This window comes from Stegostoma tigrinum, chromosome 25, assembly GCF_030684315.1.
Source record: "Stegostoma tigrinum isolate sSteTig4 chromosome 25, sSteTig4.hap1, whole genome shotgun sequence".
NCBI lineage: Eukaryota > Metazoa > Chordata > Chondrichthyes > Orectolobiformes > Stegostomatidae > Stegostoma > Stegostoma tigrinum.
This window is the reverse complement of record NC_081378.1, coordinates 40,133,398-40,151,365: the sequence shown is the minus strand read 5'-3', so window position 1 is coordinate 40,151,365 and position 17,968 is coordinate 40,133,398. Positions and strand designations below refer to the sequence as shown.

Below are 17,968 nucleotides of genomic sequence, written 5' to 3'. Positions count from 1 at the left end.
CTCATTTTTAAAATACCCAGATTGACAGGATAATTTGAATAAAATTCACTGCTAGATGCCAGTGTTACCCTCTTGAGCCCTGTCTTATGGCACTTTTGAGACTGAACAGAATGCAGACACATTGAGGAGCAAACATCTGGCAGACGCATCATTAAATATAAAATGACTTGACCAACATTACCTCAGATAGAATATCTGCTACAGGTTGATTTTCTTTCCTCTGTTGCTAATCTAGTAACACTACAACAAATCTTACTGGATACAGGTAAAAGAAGCTGCAATGAAATTCATTCTCCAAAAGTGTCTTTAAACGTGTCACGTGTTTTTCATGTTGGTATCAATGACAATCTGTGTGGTCTACGGGCTAACCCATTGCTATATTTTGAAGAACTGAAGAATAGGCAGGCCTAAATCTCCCAACTAATCTAACTGATCCCATCAGTCAAGGAGATCGTGACTAACTATTTATCGGTATTGGCGCCAAATCCAGCCGGTTTAGAAAAAAAAATATCAATCCCAGATAAAGATGATTAATTCAACTAGCATTCATTGGCTTTTTGTAGACACAAGTTCCATACTGTTACCTTCTCTGTGCTTCATCAAATGAAAAAGAAGCTGTCTATGTGGTGATATCTTAATGGGGCTGTCTTGAGCCTGAACAGTGTTCCAATCAGGACGTAGGCTACTTCCATAGTATGGTTTCTACTCACTTTCCAACACATTTAATGGCAAGTTCCTGGGGAGTATTGCTGAATAAAGAGACCTTGGAGTGCATGTTCAAAGTTCCTTAGAAGTGGAGTCACAGGTAGACAGGGTACTGAGAAGGTGTTTTGTATGCTCACCTTTATTGGTTGGAGCACTGAATATGGGAGTTGGGAGGTCATGTTGCAGATGAGCAGGACATTTGTTAGGCCACTTTTGGAATACTGCTTTCAGTTCTGGTCTCCCGCTATAGGAAGGATATTGTGAAAATTTGGGAGGGTTTGGAAAGGATTTACAAAGATGTTGCCAGGGTTCAGGGTTTGAACTATGCAGAAGGGCTGAATAGGTTGGAGCGAGTTTCCCTGGAGTGTTGGTAGCTGAGGGATGAGCTTATAGACGCTTATAAAATCATAACAGGCATGGATAGGGTAAATAGCCAGTGTCTTTTTCCCAGAGAAGGGAAGTCCAAAACTAGATGCCATAGGTGTTCGGTGAGAGGGGAAAGATTTAAAAGGAACCTACAGGCAACTTTTTAACACAGAGTGTAGTACATGTTTGAAATGAGCTGCCAGAGGAAGTGGTTGAGAGATAATGGGAACTGCAGATGCTGGAGAATCCAAGACAACAGAATGTGAGGCTGGATGAACACAGCAGGCCAAGCAGCATCTCAGGAGCACAAAAGCTGACGTTTCGGGCCTAGACCCTTCATCAGAGAGGGGGATGGGGTGAGGGTTCTGGAATAAATAGGGAGAGAGGGGGAGGCGGACCGAAGATGGAGAGAAAAGAAGATAGGTGGAGAGAGTATAGGTGGGGAGGTAGGGAGGGGATAGGTCAGTCCAGGGAAGACGGACAGGTCAAGGAGGTGGGATGAGGTTAGTAGGTAGATGGGGGTGCGGCTTGGGGTGGGAGGAAGGGATGGGTGAGAGGAAGAACAGGTTAGGGAGGCGGAGACTCCGCCTCCCTAACCTGTTCTTCCTCTCACCCATCCCTTCCTCCCACCCCAAGCCGCACCCCCATCTACCTACTAACCTCATCCCACCTCCTTGACCTGTCCGTCTTCCCTGGACTGACCTATCCCCTCCCTACCTCCCCACCTATACTCTCTCCACCTATCTTCTTTTCTCTCCATCTTCGGTCCGCCTCCCCCTCTCTCCCTATTTATTCCAGAACCCTCACCCCATCCCCCTCTCTGATGAAGGGTCTAGGCCCGAAACGTCAGCTTTTGTGCTCCTGAGATGCTGCTTGGCCTGCTGTGTTCATCCAGCCTCACATTTTGTTGTCAGAGGAAGTGGTTGAGGCTGGTACAATTACAAGATCTAAAAGACATCTGGATGGGTACATGAATTGGAAGGGTTTAAAGGGATATGGGCCAAATGCTGACAAATGGGACTAGGTTGATTTACGATATCTGATCAGCATAAATAAGTTGGACCAAACTATCTGTTCCTATGCTGTACAGTTCTGTGACACTGTGACTCAATGACATGATCTGAGCAGTAGGGCACAATTCTTCATTTAGGCACCCCCTAAACTCTTCCCTCCAGTTCAGCCTTTGAGTTTCATTCTCTGTAAGGTCTTCCAGAATATTTTGTCTACGAAAAGCTGTATTAATTAAAATTCATGTTGTTTTTGGGCTCAGATGTAACTTACAAAACAGAGCTCACTTGATCAATGCTGTGAGGATTATACTGTAACTTCATTAAATGAGAAAAGTATACAAATAATGGAGTTAGCAAACAAATTACTAAGCAAGTAACCAATCTAGGGAATTTCAGAAAGAATTTGAAGAAACAACCATATTCCTGCAAATTATTTGGAGACATTTTTTTCAGAAGGCTGTTTTTCCTACAGGATAAAAACTAAGCAAGTTACTTGCTTGTTTGAGAAACAAAACAGAACTCTTCAAAATTCAAAAATGGAATACTAATTCATCTGTCTGCCTGCAGAAACAGGGTTCAGTTAAAGGCTGAGAGAGAGGATTTTCAACATAGAACCTGCACCTATGTACCTTTGTACCTAAGATACAGCCATTAATGGCGACTTGTAAACTTTTCACTGTATTTACGAGTACATGTGGCAATAAAACTGGGTCTAATTCTAACTCATGCCAACTAAGTTTACCAAAGCAAAAGGTGTGAGGGTAAACAGAGTATAAATTCCACAGATTCCAAAGATGTTCAACCCTCAAAATGAAGAAATTTCTCTTCTCAGTACAACATGGCTGATTGTGATCCTGATACTATGGCTCTTAGTTCTCAACCCTGCAAAAAGGAACCACATACCCCTGTCATGTTCTCTAACAAGTGACCATAATTGACAGTATTGTTGTGCCACTGTGAAGAAATGACTTGCTGAACCTCATCAAGATTCTAAATAGCTCATGAAGGTAGTACAAAAGATCAAAAGCAGGAAGTGCCTGCTAAATAGGTTTGCAGGTTCAATTTGGAGAGTGAGCATGCCGATATTACATAATTTGCCTCTAGTTCTGTTTGACAGAAAACCGCGTACTGCTGTGTGCTACGTTTACAACAAGCCCTTCCTCATTGCCAGCCTGCTGAGCAACAGTATGGCATTGAGCTACCATTTCACTTGTAGTGTGGAAACTTTAGATGTTGTATAACAAGATATGTAGGAGCTGAACACATCTCACAATGAAGGAACGGCCCTCTGAGTACATGTGGTGCCTGTGAGGACATCATATAAAACTGTTGAATTTTCCTTCATCTCATCTACCACATGAATTTTCCAAACTCCAGAATGCACAGAATACTAGACAATTAATTCCTAACCTGACTGATCTATGTTTTCATCCCACAAACTACAATACACAGCAGTGGACCAATACGATTTATTACCACAGTCCATTGCACTTAGAAAAACAAAAATAGTATATGTGCAACAATGCCATACAGCCATCTTGGAAACAACTGAGACAAAATGCTTCTACCTCTACCAGTTACATCCTACAGGATTAAGATTTTCAGCCATGAATTTGCATACTTAAGGAATTTGTGCCAACATCTCATAAATTAATCAAATTAATTATAAGAAATATAGGGACTTGATGAACGTTTAAGAATCAATACACTATTCTAAGTTTTTGAAATTATCCACCAATCCTGAACCTATGCATTATAAACCTCAAACAGGGTAAAATACTTCAAAACACATTATTGCATTTTAATTTAATGTTCAAAGTTCTTTTCATTCACATTTGGAGCCATGAATTGTCTGAGGGAGAGTGACAGTTAAATACCCTTCATCTTTAAATTTATTGCATTCAGTCTGTACTATCTATATTGGTAGTATTGGTAACATTATAGAATGTTCCTGTTGTGCTTTGTGGTTGGTTTTGACCATCTGCCATAAAAAGAACCATGAAGAATTACTTTCAAGGCTGGCAATCAATTTTGGAAAGTGCACAAAATTATAAAATAGCCTTTCAAACACCCACTATCTCCTTTCCAAGTCAGATGGTGTGTATAAACCATAGTCAATGAAATAACTCTGCCAATGTTGAACTGCATGCTCTCAATTATTTTCTAAGCCAAACGCATTTTTAATAGACAATGCATAAACACTGTTGAGGTCATGAATGCGCTGGGTTTCTCCAATGGAACACATCTAATACCACAATTTTCAGTCACTTATTTGCAAATGACTTAATCTGTTTCTCTTCCATCACAACCCTCCATCCCACCATCACACATGCCCCACCACCGCCGCCCCACCCCCTCTCCAACGGACCCAATTTATGGAGCCTTGGTGTTCTGTTCAAGCCTAGTGTAGGGATTCAAGTTCATGTGCTATCTATGATCAAACCTGATGGCTTCCATTGATGTATTACACATCTCCATTGCTTCCTTAACTCCAATACTGCTGAAACTATGGGGATAACAAGAACTGCAGTTGCTGGAGTCAGAGTCAAAGCTGGAGGAACACAGCAGATCAGGCAGTATAAGAGGATTAGGAGAGTCGATGTTTCTGGGCTGAATCCTTCATCAGGACTGAGGAGGGGAAGGGGAGCTGGGAAATAAATGGTGGGGGGAACTGGGGGAGGGTGGGTGGGAAGTTGCTAGGTGGATGCAGTATGGAGCAGTGGTGATTGGTCAGTGGGAAGCGTGGGGTTGACAGGTGGGAAAGAAGATGAACAACTCATGCTAGGTCAAGGAGGCGGGGATGAGAGAGAGGCCTGGATATGGCATCTGGCCAGGGGTGGGGAGAATTTGAAGCTGGTGTACTCTATGTTGAAGACATCGGGCTCTAAGATCCCATGGTAGATCCTCCAGTTTGTGTGTGGTGTCATTGTGACACTGGAGGATGTCCAGGATGGACACGTCACCCAGGGTGTGGGAGGGGGAGTTAAAATGTTTTGCGACCAGAAGGTGTTGTTGATTATAGTGTTCAGAGCGCAGATGCTCCATAGATTGTCCACCAAGTCTGCACTTGGTCCTACTGCCCTCTTGACTATGACCCCCACCCCGATCACCAAACCATCATTTCCCAAGTCATCAATAACCTCATCATCTCAGGTGACATGCTACCCACACCCTGCAACCTTATCATTCCCAACTCTGTGTCTATCTCGTTCCCAAAATCCACAAACCTGACTGCCCCAGTCGACCCATTGTCTCTGCCTGCTCCTACTACAGCGAACCCATCTCTGCTTACCTCAGATAACAAAGTGTGGAGCTGGATGAGCACAGCAGGCCAAGCAGCATCTCAGGAGCACAAACGCTGACATTTCGGGCCTAGACCCTTCATCATTACCTCAGCTCTGTTTTATCCCCCTGATCCAGGAACTGCCCACCAATGTTCAGGACACTACCCACAACATCCACCTCCTCCAAGACTTTCAGTTCCTCGGCTCCCAATGCCTCATCTTCACTATGGACATCCAGTCCATGTACACTTGTATCCCCCACACAAATGGCCTAAAAGCTTTCTGCTTCTTCCACTCCCACAGGCCCAATTGGTCCCCCTTCACCGACACCCTCATCCGCCTAATAGGATTTGTCCTTACCCTCAACAACTCTTCCTTTAACTCCTCCCACTTCCTATAAACTGAAGCGGTGGCTATGGGCAGCCGTATGGGTCTGAGCTATGCCTGCCTCTTCATAGCATATTTGGAACAGTCCCTCTTCCACTTCTACATTGGCACTATCCTCCACCTCTTCCTCTTCTACAGCGATGGGTGTATCAGAGCTGCCTTGTGCTCCCACAAGGAGCTTGATCAGTTCATCAACTTTACTAACGCCTTTCAGCCCAATATCAAATTCATCTGGATCATCTCTGATACCTCCCTCTCCTTCTAGGACCCTGTCTATCTCCATCTCTGGTAGTCATCTCAGCACCTGCATCTATTTCAACCACATAGCTTCCTTGACTACACCTCCTCTCACTCACCCTCCTGCAAGAATGCGACCCTTAATCCTAATTCCTCCACTTCTGCCGCGTCTGCTCCCAAGATAGAGCGTTCTACTCCTAGACATCCCAGATGTCCTCCTATCTCAAGGACCGCAACATCCCCCCTCTATTGATCCATAATGCCTTCAACCGCATCTCTTGCATTTCCCAAACCTCTGCCCTCACATCCCCTCCTCGCAACAAAAATAAAAATAGAAACCCCCTGTCCTCACAGACCACCCCACCAATCTCCGCATCCAGTGCATCATTCTCTGCCACTTCCGTCACCTACAATCCAACCCCACCACCAAAGAGATATTCTTCTCCCCACCCTTATCTGCCTGTCATAGGGACCACTCACTGCATGACTCCTTTGTCTGCTCCATACTCCCCAACAACTCCACTACACCCGGCACCTTTCCCTGCAACCGTGGGAAGTGCTACACCTGCCTGTACAGCTCCCCTCACAGCTCCATCCAAAGCCCCAGACAAACTTTCAAATCCAAACCTTACATTGTCCAACCTGGTCTGCTGTATCCATTGATCTTCTCTACATCAGTGAGACCAAGCACAGACTCGGTGACTGATTTGCGGAGCATCTGCGCTCTATATGCCATAATCAACATGTTTTGGTTGCCACCTGTTCTAACTCACTCTCCCACTCCCTTGGTGACATGCTCATCCTCCTCCAGTGTCACAATTACATCACATGCAAACTGGAGGAAGAACACCTCATTCTCTGCACCCCAATGGCCTAAATGTGGACTTGACCAGTTTCAAGATCACCCCACCCCCAGCCTCACTCCATGTCCAACCCTCCCTCTCATCCCTGCCTCCTTAACCTGACATCAGCTGTCAATCTTCTTTCCCACCTAGCTGTCCCACTCTTCCCACTGGCCATTCCCCCCTGTCTGCATCTGCCTATAACCATCCCACCCACCTTCCCCAGGCCAACCTGGCCCCCCTTTTAATTTCCCAGCTCCGTTCCCCCTCCCCAATCCTGATGAAGGGTATAAACCCAGAACGTCAACTTTCCTGCTCCCCGATGCTGCCTGACACAATGTGTTCCTCCAGCTCCATGTTGTGTTGACTACTGAAACTATACTTCTATCACCTCTAAGTTCATTCTCTTCTCATACTTCAAAACAGTCTGGTGAGGGAGTCCTTTCTACCAGTTACCGCCAGTGAGTTTCCTGGTGAGTTGGGCACATGGCAAGCTAAGAATTAGAACATAGAACATAGAACATTACAGCATAGTACAGGCCCTTCGGCCCTCAATGTTGTGCTGACCTGTCATACCAATCTGAAGCCCATCTAACCCACACTATTCCATGTACGTCCATATGCTTGTCCAATGATGAATTAAATGTACTTAAAGTTGGTGAATCTACTACAGTTGCAGGCAAAGTGTTCCATACCCTTACTACTCTCTGAGTAAAGAAACTACCTCTGACATCTGTCCTATATCTTTCACCCCTCAATGTAAAGCTATGCCCCCTCATGCTTGCCGTCACCATCCTAGGAAAAAGGCTCTCCCTATTCACCCTATCTAACCCTCTGATTATCTTATATGTCTCAGTTAAGTCACCTCTCAACCTTCTTCTCTCTAATGAAAACAGCCTCAAGTCCCTCAGCCTTTCCTCGTAAGACCCTCCCTCCATACCAGGCAACATCCTAGTAGATCTCTTCTGCACCCTTTCCAAAGCTTCCTTCTTTAATGCGGTGACCAGAACTGTACACAATACTCCAAGTGCAGCCACACCAGAGTTTTGTACAGCTGCAGCATAACCTCTTGGTTCTGGAATGCCATCCCTTTATTAATAAAAGCTAAAACACTGTATGCCTTCTTAACAACCCTGTCAACCTGGGTGGCAACTTTCAAGGATCTGTGTACATGGACACCGAGATCTCTCTGCTCATCTACACTACTAAGAATCTTACCATTAGCCCAGTACTTTGCCTTCCAGTTACTCCTACCAAAGTGCATCACCTCACACTTGTCTGCATTAAACTCCATTTGCCACCTCTCAGCCCAGCTCTGCAGCTTATCTATGTCTCTCTGTAACCTACAGCATCCTTCATCACTATCCACAACTCCACTGATCTTAGTGTCGTCTGCAAATTTACTAACACATCCTTCTACGCCCTCATCCAGGTCGTTTATAAAAATGACAAACAGCAGTGGACCCAACATCGATCCTTGCGGTACAGCACTAGTAAATGGACTCCAGGATGAACATTTCCCATCAACCACCGACCTCTGTCTTCTTTCAGCAAGCCAATTTCTGATCCAAATTGCTATATCTCCCACAATCCCATTCCTCCGCATTTTGTACAATAGCCTACTGTAGGGAACCTTATCGAACGCCTTGCTGAAATCCATATACACCACATCAACTGGTTTACTCTCATCTACCTGTTTGGTCACCTTCTCAAAGAACTCAATACCAGTTGTGAGGCACGGCCTTCCCTTCACAAAACAATGCTGACTATCCCTAATCAATTTATTCTTTTCTAGATGATTATAAATCCTATCTTTTATAACCTTTTCTAACACTTTACCAACAACTGAAGTAAGGCTCGCTGGTCTATAATTACCAAGATTGTCCCTACTCCCCTTCTTGAACAGGGAAACCACATTTGCTATCCTCCAGTCTTCTGGCTCTATTCCTGTAGACAATGATGATTTAAAGATCAATGCCAAGGGCTTGACAAACTCCTCCCTGGCTTCCCAGAGGATCCTAGGATAAATCCCATCTGGCCCAGGGGACTTATCTATTTTCACACACTGTAGGATTTCTAACGCCTCTTCCTTGTGAACCTCAATCCCACCTAGTCTAGTAGCCTGTATCTCAGTATTCTCCTCGACAACATTATTGTTTTCTAGAGTGAATACTGTCAAAAAATATTCATTTAGTGCTTCCCCTATCTCCTCTGACTCCACACACAACTTCCTACTACTATCCTTGATTGGCCCTAATCTTACTCTCATCATTCTTTTATTCCTTAAATACCTATAGAAAGCCTTCGGGTTTACCCTGAACCTATCCGCCAACAACTTCTCATGTCTCCTCCTGGCTCTTCTGAGCTCACTCTTTCGGTCTTTCCTGGCTACCTTGTAACCCTCAAGCGCCCTAACTGAGTCTTCACATCTCATCCTAACATAAGCCTTCTTCTTCCTCTTGACCAGAAATTCCACTTCCTTCATAAACCACGGCTCCCGTGCTCTACAGTTTTCTCCCTGCCTGACAAGTGGTATGCATCAGAGTTGGAAAAGCATTATTCTATTGAAATTATTAATTATTTTAAAGTGTTTTAAATGCACTGCTGATGCTAATTCAGAAGTTCAGCCAGAAATGGTGAGAGACAAATATCAGACTGGACATGTGCACGTGCTTTCTGCCCACCATACAGTAGGCATAGGGGACTAGATCATGCTCGAAACACAAGCATGGTCTTACCAACTCATTACATTACCTTACCCGACCAAAACCTTCCAACATCATTGTATTGATGCAGATGTTCATTAATTATGTAGGTGCTTCCATTAATAATATTTCCAAACTTTTATTGGGTAGGCGTTATTAACAAGGTTTTGGTGAAATGTTAAAACGCATTTTGTTTTCAATTCTTCAACAGTCTTTCTATAAATAACTATGTGTGAATCTTTGCTACAGTGAATACAAATACTGTGAAAGTAACAGTTTCTTTGTACCTTTTCTCTTTCCCTTTTTCACTCCTGTTTGCTATCACTAGAACAGGAGTGAAAAAGTGGAAAGGGAAAATTTACAAGGAAGTGGGCTAATGTTACATGTTTTCTTCAGCAATTTCCCCCTTTTCTAGCGATAACAAACCAATAACCCATGTGACACAAACTTTTGAAAGGCAATCACAAACTGCAAAGTTGATGTCCGAGAACTCACAGTTCTAGTTAAAAATTGGGATTGCCAAGTATCCATACACTAGCACGCACGCACACATTTCAGTCTTGTATGCTTACTGAGCTCACTGTACACAACTAAAATGTGTACATTCAATTATGATAAAAAGCTAAAATACTCAGTGAGGCCCAGTCAGGGTTCTGCCAGAGTCGCTCAGTTCCTGATCTCATTACAGCCTTGGTTCAAACATGAACAGAAGAGCTGAATTCCAGAGGTGAGGTGACAGTTCCAGCCCTTGACATCAAGGCCACATTCAACCAGGTGTCATCAAGGGGCCTGAACAAAACTAGAATCAATAGCAATCAGGGTCACACTGGCCACTCATTGCAGTCATGCTTGGCACATAGTTTGTAGTTGTTGGAAGTTGGTTAGTCCTGCTCCAGAGCATCCATGCAGGAGTTGCTCAGAATAGTGTCTTCAGCCCAAACAATTTCACCTGCTTCATCAATGAACTTTGCGACATCATAAGATCAGAAGTGGGGATTTTTGCCAATGATTGCACACTATTGAGCAGTCCATTTTCAAAGCCAACAAATTTGGACAAAATCCAGGCTTTGGCTGACATGTCGCAAGTAACTTTCATACCACACAAATGCTAGGCAATGACCATCTCCAATAAGAGACAATCTAATCGCCACCCCTTAAGATTCAAAGGCTCACTGAACCACTCATTTTCAACATTCTGGATGTTACCATTAACCAGAAACTGAACTGGACTCACCACATAAACACAGTGGTGACAAGAGCAAACCAAAGGCTAGAAATACTAGGGCGAGTAACTCACGACAAGTGACGGGGTGCTTTTGCCAAGCATTCGCTTCCTCTAAAGTTATTGTGGCTACCTTCTGCATCACTGAGATGACAATGTTAGTTTAACCAACACCAATGGCCACTGAAATCTGCCTTTGACCAACACCTGATGCATCAGCACAGTCACTCAGCATGCATTGCACATGTGCGAAGAAAGGTTCAGAAATAAGAGGTAGCTGGAGTTTACAAACTCACGCATCGTATGTTTGCCCTTTCAATGAGCTAATATCCAGCAAAAATGGATCCTGTGCTTTCTCCAATCAATGACATACACGCCGCCTCCCAGCCTTACCCTTCCCACACCCAGCCCCAAAGTGTTGCCTCAGCCAATTTTCAGTTGCATTTTGCAACTAGAAAACCTGCATGTGATGTCAGGGAATGCAGCTTACAATGGACCTCATCAGCAATGGGCTCTGCCTAATTGCCAGGTGCTCTCCCTGGATCTCTGTGTCCTTTTCAACCTCACCTAACCACAAAGGCCCATTTCCACCAATCCAGGCCTCACCTCCCATGTGGAAATCTATAACATTTGACTTTACTTCCAACTGTGCTCCCTGCCTCTGAACCCTGACATTGCACCATAATGCTGTCCACCCTGCTCCTCTAGTGCTCCATATGGCAGCAAGCCGAAAGGCTTGAAATGCAGCCTGGGTCAGTCCATGGAGTCAGTGGACTGTAGTAGACCACATCCGCTACTCCCACGTCACTGGCCAATCCCCACCACTGCCTACCCGCACTCACCTATCACCATCTCATCTCCTTCCCCAGCTCCACTCCTCTCTCTATTTATTTCTGAGCTCCCTTCCCCCTCCCTAATTTCTGAAGAAGCGTCCCAACCCGAAACATCAGCTTTCCTGCTCCCCTGATGCTGCCTGGCCTGCTGTGTTCCTGCAGCTCCACACTGTGTTATCTCTGACTCCAGGATTGGCAGTTCTTACTATCTCTGAGTGAGACATTACAATAAGAGTTGCCAGTGCAGTCCTAGGTGCAACACTGAAGTGTGGAAACAACTTGTAAGTAGATGGGAAATGCTTCATGAGTGTGTTTTAGAGGCTTGAACATATCAGGTGCCAATGTCCATGGACATGGAATGCATGTGGGTGGTGCCTTTGGAGCATGACCTGAGGCGTTGGTGTGCCGGTGTCAAACATAGAGCTGCTTCAGAACAAGCGGAGAGCTGAATTGCTCGCCACCCTTTCTAGTTTCCATGTCACGTTTGGCACATTCATTGAGATAGAATAATAATTCTAAATTTGCTGAGTTGGGTCATTGACAAAGTATTTAACAAGCAATAATACCCCTTAATTGTCAACTTGCTGTTGCCTATTCTATTAAGAAACTCACTATGCCATTTGTGAAAAGCATAAAAGGTGGAGCAAGATGCTCCCGATATTAAGAGAGGCTATGCCAAAGTTCTTACCTGATTTTGCCACAAGTTTTGCCATAGCCCATATCACTCAGTCCCCTATAGGATTCCAGATTATGTTTGTGTTTCTGGTGTGAGATAGAACCTCACTTATCTTGCTACGTCACAACTAAAAACCAAACAAACATTAGTCAAAAATTGATAGTTTTAAACATGGCAAGCTTGTGCGCTTTCAGCGTAGAAATTGCCCAATGAAATGATTAACAACATAATTAATAAACAATAGTAAATTCTCACGTTAGAAGTATTTAACCATCACAAAATCTCAGATAAAAGAAAATGGAAAAACACAATTGTAATGACAATCCTGGCAATCTTGTTTGGAACTTGAACTTCTTACCCTCATTAGCCTGATTCTTACTTTAATTGAGATAAAAATCACGCTTCAAAAAATGCATTGTTTTAATTCAAAATTACAATAAGCCAAAAATGGGGGCGCCTACAATACAATTTACTACAATAACCAATTAATTAGCACATGATGCAAAAACATTTACTGCAACAGCCAATGCGATGAGGGTGCCACAATACATTTACTATAGTATTCAGTATGATGGCATTTCTATAATGCAGTTTACCACACAAGCCAATATGATATTGTTGCTGCAAAACAATTTATCACAGCTCCAAATAAAATAGCACTGTTGCAATACAGTTTAGCCCAGCAGCAAAAACAATGGTAAGACAATTTATTATAGAGGCCAACATGGTGGCAATCCTGACAACGGTACTGAGTTTTTTTAACCAGGTTATTCTCGGAGGTAGCCTACTTGAAAATTTCCATTCTGTAAACAGCTCAACTTTAAAACCGGGATCAGTGCTATTTTTGACAAAAGCTGAAGGTTGTCTCCTTAACAGAATTAGCCCAACAGTTTACCATTAGGAACTGAAAGCTTTAATTGGTCTAATAGCAGCAACCAACTTTATTTTAATACAAGAAATCTTGCTGATTGCCGTGGAAAACCTCACACTGTGTCAAAGAAATAATAAACTAAAATAGATTTAAGACTACTTAATGTGTGCATATCCTCCCCTACACATTGTGTAGACTGTAAATTTCAGTTCAGCATTTGGCATGTGTGTTGCATTACACATTTTATGTTTAGCTAAATACCTTGTTGACAAGCTATGCTGTCAGCTGTGACAGGTTTCAGAATTGGCATCATATCACAGCATTTTATAGATAGGTACAGCAACTCAGCTCCATCAACAAATAAAGGTTGCATGCCAGTAATGTTGTATATGCTTGAAAGTCTGAAGGTCACAAATAAATTTCACTACCCTGACTAAAATCTATTAAAAAGGAGAAAGCTTCCTAATTGTAACTAGCCATAATTTTTTTTACCACTTACACACTTGATCCCTCATTAAGAAAATTTATGTCCTGTAATTAGCATTCTTACTTCACATGCACTATGCAGCTACAGCTTTGTTTTATCCTGAATTGTTAAGATTAATATTCACAACATGTCGACTGTGAAATCATTGTTGTAATGATTCTATTCGCAATTTTTCAGATAATGAAGTCCATGCCTGCATACAGCAGGATCCAGAAAACATTCTGGCATGAGCTCATAAGTGGCAAGTAGTATTTGTACCAAGAACAGAAATTGAACACCAGGAACAATTCTGAGTAAGAGTCACTGGACTCGAAATGTTAATTCTGGTTTCTTCCCACAGATGCTGAGTTTACCCAGAAATCTCTGTTTTGGTTTCAGAGCTCCAACATATGCAGCTCTTTATTTTATTGTAGTACACTAATGTCAAGCAGTGACCGTCTTCAACAAGGGAATCTCAATGATTTTTTCCTGGACAATTAATGGCACTATCAATGCCACATCCTCGACTATGATTATCTTGTGAATGACTATGAAGCAGAAACTAAACTGAGCCAGCCAGATTATTACACTAGTTCCAAGAGTAGCCCAGAACCTGGGTATCCTGCTGCATATAACTCACATCATAACTCTCCAAAGCTTCTCCATCATTTTCAATGTACAAGTGAGGACGAAGATGGAATACTTTCCACATGCCTGGATGAGTGCAGCTGCAACAACACTCAGGAAACTTGATACTATCCAGGAAAACATAATCCATTTAACTGGCATTCCCATCCACTACCTAAACACTACTTCCACATCAGCGTTCCATGGCTGCAGCGTACCCATCTAGAAGATGCATTGCAATAAAGCAGTAAAATATCTTTTCAACAGTACCTTTCAAACCTGTAGCTTCAATATCTTGGAAAAACAAGGTCAACAATCACTTTGGTGCAAGTTCCCTTACATCACCCTAACTTGGAAATTTATCATCATTGCTTCACTGACATTGTGTCAAAATTGTTCGATCTTCCTGGCTAACAGCACTGTAGGTGCTAAAAGAAGCAAGCTAACCATCATCTTCCCAAGGGAAATTACTAATGAATAATAAATACTAACAAAGTCAGTGTTACTCAACGCTTATGAAAGAGTAAAACAAAACAATAGACTTATACATCTCTGTGACATGTAACTAAATCCATTTCAAAGTCATGGGATGAACATTTCTGCGTTGTGGACATATAGTATAAAAAGATGCTGGCTCAATTGAACTTAGTTTCATTATAAAATGCCCATAATTAGGATACATTGTCTCAAAATTGACAACTGAGACGGCATCAGACAGACATTGAGAGAAGTGGAAAACATTCTCAGTTATACTGCAAAGAGTGAGAAAAATATTTTCACACACAGTAAGTAATTAGTGACTGGAATGCTCTGCCTGGAAGTACGGTGGAGGCAGGCTCAATTGAGGCATTCAAGGTGGAATTGGATGATCACTTAGACTGAATCAACGTGTAGTGTTACAGGAAAAAGGTCAGAGAGTGGCACTGAGTTAAAATGCTTAGACAGCCAGTGCAGAGCTGAATGAACTCCTTCTGCACAGTAACAGTTCTGTGGTTAGGAGAACTGTCCAACCATGAGGCTGAGGCATTTGTTGAGGTTGAGCTGCTGGATTTTTCCTTGACATCTGGTCACACTTACTGTCAATACAGGTTGTCTATGATTTAAAAATGTGTTTTCCCCAGCAGTAGAATCTCTTTCTCCCAAAAATGAATGACTTTTTTTCTACCTCTTTTGAAATCATTCAGGGTGGTAACTGTAAATGGGGTCACCTGTGCCATGACTTGAAACTCTTTCTCTTACATCAGCCAGAGCTGTCATGGATAACTTTGCCAATATACTACAGCTGGTAAAACCTGACAGCCACCCTCAAAATGACAGTCTCCTGGTCAAAGAAGGTAGTCTTGTAACTCTCTCTTCGACTTGTAATTGTCTCTTAAGTGCTGACCTGTGAACCAAGATGCTCAACACCGGCTGCATGGCAATATTTTTCCCCTCTTTGTTTGTGATTTAGAAAACAACAGGAAGGTGGAAACATTAACAAGAACTGGCAGAGCAAGAGGGAATGATCAAGTGAGTGGTGTCACCAGTGAGGTAAGAGGATATATCTCTCATCATTAAGCAATCAACAAATAAAGAACAAACAAAAAGGGAACACATGATTGAAAACAGAGGCTGGTCAAGTATGTCACAAACTACACAGAAACAAGTAACTAAGAATACAGTTTGAATATAGAAAGATAAGAGTAAGAGTAGGCTATTCAGCCTTTGAATATGATAATGGCTGACTATCAAACTCAGTAAGCTGGTCCCACCCTCTCCCCAAACTTCTCAATTCCTTTAACCGTTAGAAAGATTTCTAACTCCTTCTTGAAAACGTTCAATGTTTTAGCCTCAGTTGCTTTCTGTTGCAGAGAATTCCACAGGCTCACCATTCTGTGGGTGAAGAAATTTCTCCTCATCTCAATTCTAAATGTCCTTATATCAGCTGTTTGATGGCTTGCCAAGCCAGTTGTTCTGTGGTGTACAGATATTATGTTACCCTTCTAGGCAACATTATCAGTGCGACCTCTTATTAAGTGTTGATGTTCTGTTTCCTTCCAGATTTATATGATCCTCTGGAGCGATGGTCTTGCTGATTCCAGTTCTGTTGTTTCGCAGCGTTTTTGTATACAGGGTCTATTTCTAAAGACCAACATGATACACAGAACACCGTGTGGTGAGTACAGTAAACACTACATTGAACAAACAGGGTGGAAACACATAGAAATGGACCCCGTATACAGGCCACTGCAAAAATAACAGAACCAGAAGCGACAAGACCGTCACACCGGAGGATCAGATAAATCCAGAAGGAAGCAGAACACCAATACTTTGATTAGAGGATAATGTTGTCTAAAAGGGTAATGAAACATCTGCACACCACAGAACAAACAACTAAGCAGGCTAACGAACAACTGCATCCACAACCCGAGCTACAATTCCTTGCTATGACCTTAATGTCCTGCCATCCCATATCTTTAAACTGTAACTCCGGTTCTCATAGACACATAGAGATCTACAGCACAGAAATATGCCCTTTGGTCTATTGCGTCCTCAAGTCTACTGGCTAGGATTTGGCACTCTTACTGCTGCGGTCTGCGTTCAATTCCCATTCAGAGAATAGAAATTCTTCGGCATAGGCTTGGAGAGGCGAAGGGCCTGTTCCTATGCCGTACTTCTCTTTTGTTCTTGAAACTAATCTAATCTCATTTTCCACCACTTGGCCCACAGCCTTGAATGCCTTGACATCACAACTGCACATCTAAATATTTCTTGAGTATTACGAGAGTTTCTGTCTTTACCACCCTTACAGGCCATGCAGTCCAGACTCCCACCACCTTATGGATGAAAACATTTTTCTTCACATCCCCTCTAAACCTTCTTCACCTTACTTCAAATCAATGCCCCCATTCATTTAACCCCCTTAAGGAGAAAAGTTTCTTCCTGTCTACCATATCTAGGTCACTTATAATTGTATATGTCCAATCACGTCCCTTCTCAATCTCCTCTGCAATAAGGAAAACAACCTCAACTCTATCCAATCTCTCTTCATAACTAAAACCCTCCAGCCTAGGCAATGTCTTGGTGAATGTCCTCTGCACCCTCTCCAGTGCTCACATCCTTTCTATAATGTGGAACCCAGAACTGCATATTACACTCTATGTGTGTTCAAACCAACATTTTATACAGTTCCAGTATAACTTCCCTGTTCTTAAACTCCATGCCTTAACATAATGTGCACTGAACCCACGTCAGGCCAAGCTGTATAACTGAGACTGTCTGCTCCTATCTTGTTACTTCCCCTTTCTTTATCTTCTGTTTTATGCCTACTTTTCAAATCATTAGGAAAATTTCTGTTAAATAATGGTAGAGTTCTCTGTCTCAATAGCAATTTCAAATGAAACACTTTGTTTTCTAATAACTTGTGTTAAAAAAATTATCCTTTGACTTTGTTCATTCTCCTAGCAACAGTCGTCAGTCTATGTTGACTTCTTATTGAAATGCCAACCCGCAGCTACAATCCTCCACAATTTAATCTAACAAAATGTGTCATCATTTTGAAGTTATCCATTAGATTCTCCTGTGAACATGCAGAAATCTAATTCTGGGCCTTCCTTTATAACCACACACTCTCTTGCAACCACTGGTGATAATTCAAGTTTGTGTTTCTTGTGCAGTTCTGATAATTCTTCTTCAATAAAGTTCCCAGAACTATATGCAATACTCCAAATATGACCTAAATATGGTCTTGTTCAAAA

At 42.5% G+C, this 17,968-nt stretch overlaps 1 protein-coding gene across 9 annotated transcripts in view; it reads right to left on the bottom strand.

The window, feature by feature from the left end:
• The window catches only part of LOC125463239 (potassium voltage-gated channel subfamily A member 5-like), a 250,377-nt gene that overhangs the window by 156,119 nt on the left and 76,290 nt on the right, over positions 1-17,968 (bottom strand). For 7 of the 9 annotated variants that reach the window (XR_009447229.1, XM_048554243.2, XM_048554244.2 and 4 more), the window contains one exon: positions 12,280-12,394. The exons of the other annotated variants lie outside the window; for them this stretch is intronic. The gene's annotated coding sequence lies outside the window, so the exon portion shown is untranslated. The remainder of the gene's footprint in view (positions 1-12,279; positions 12,395-17,968) is intronic. 9 annotated transcript variants of the gene reach the window in all.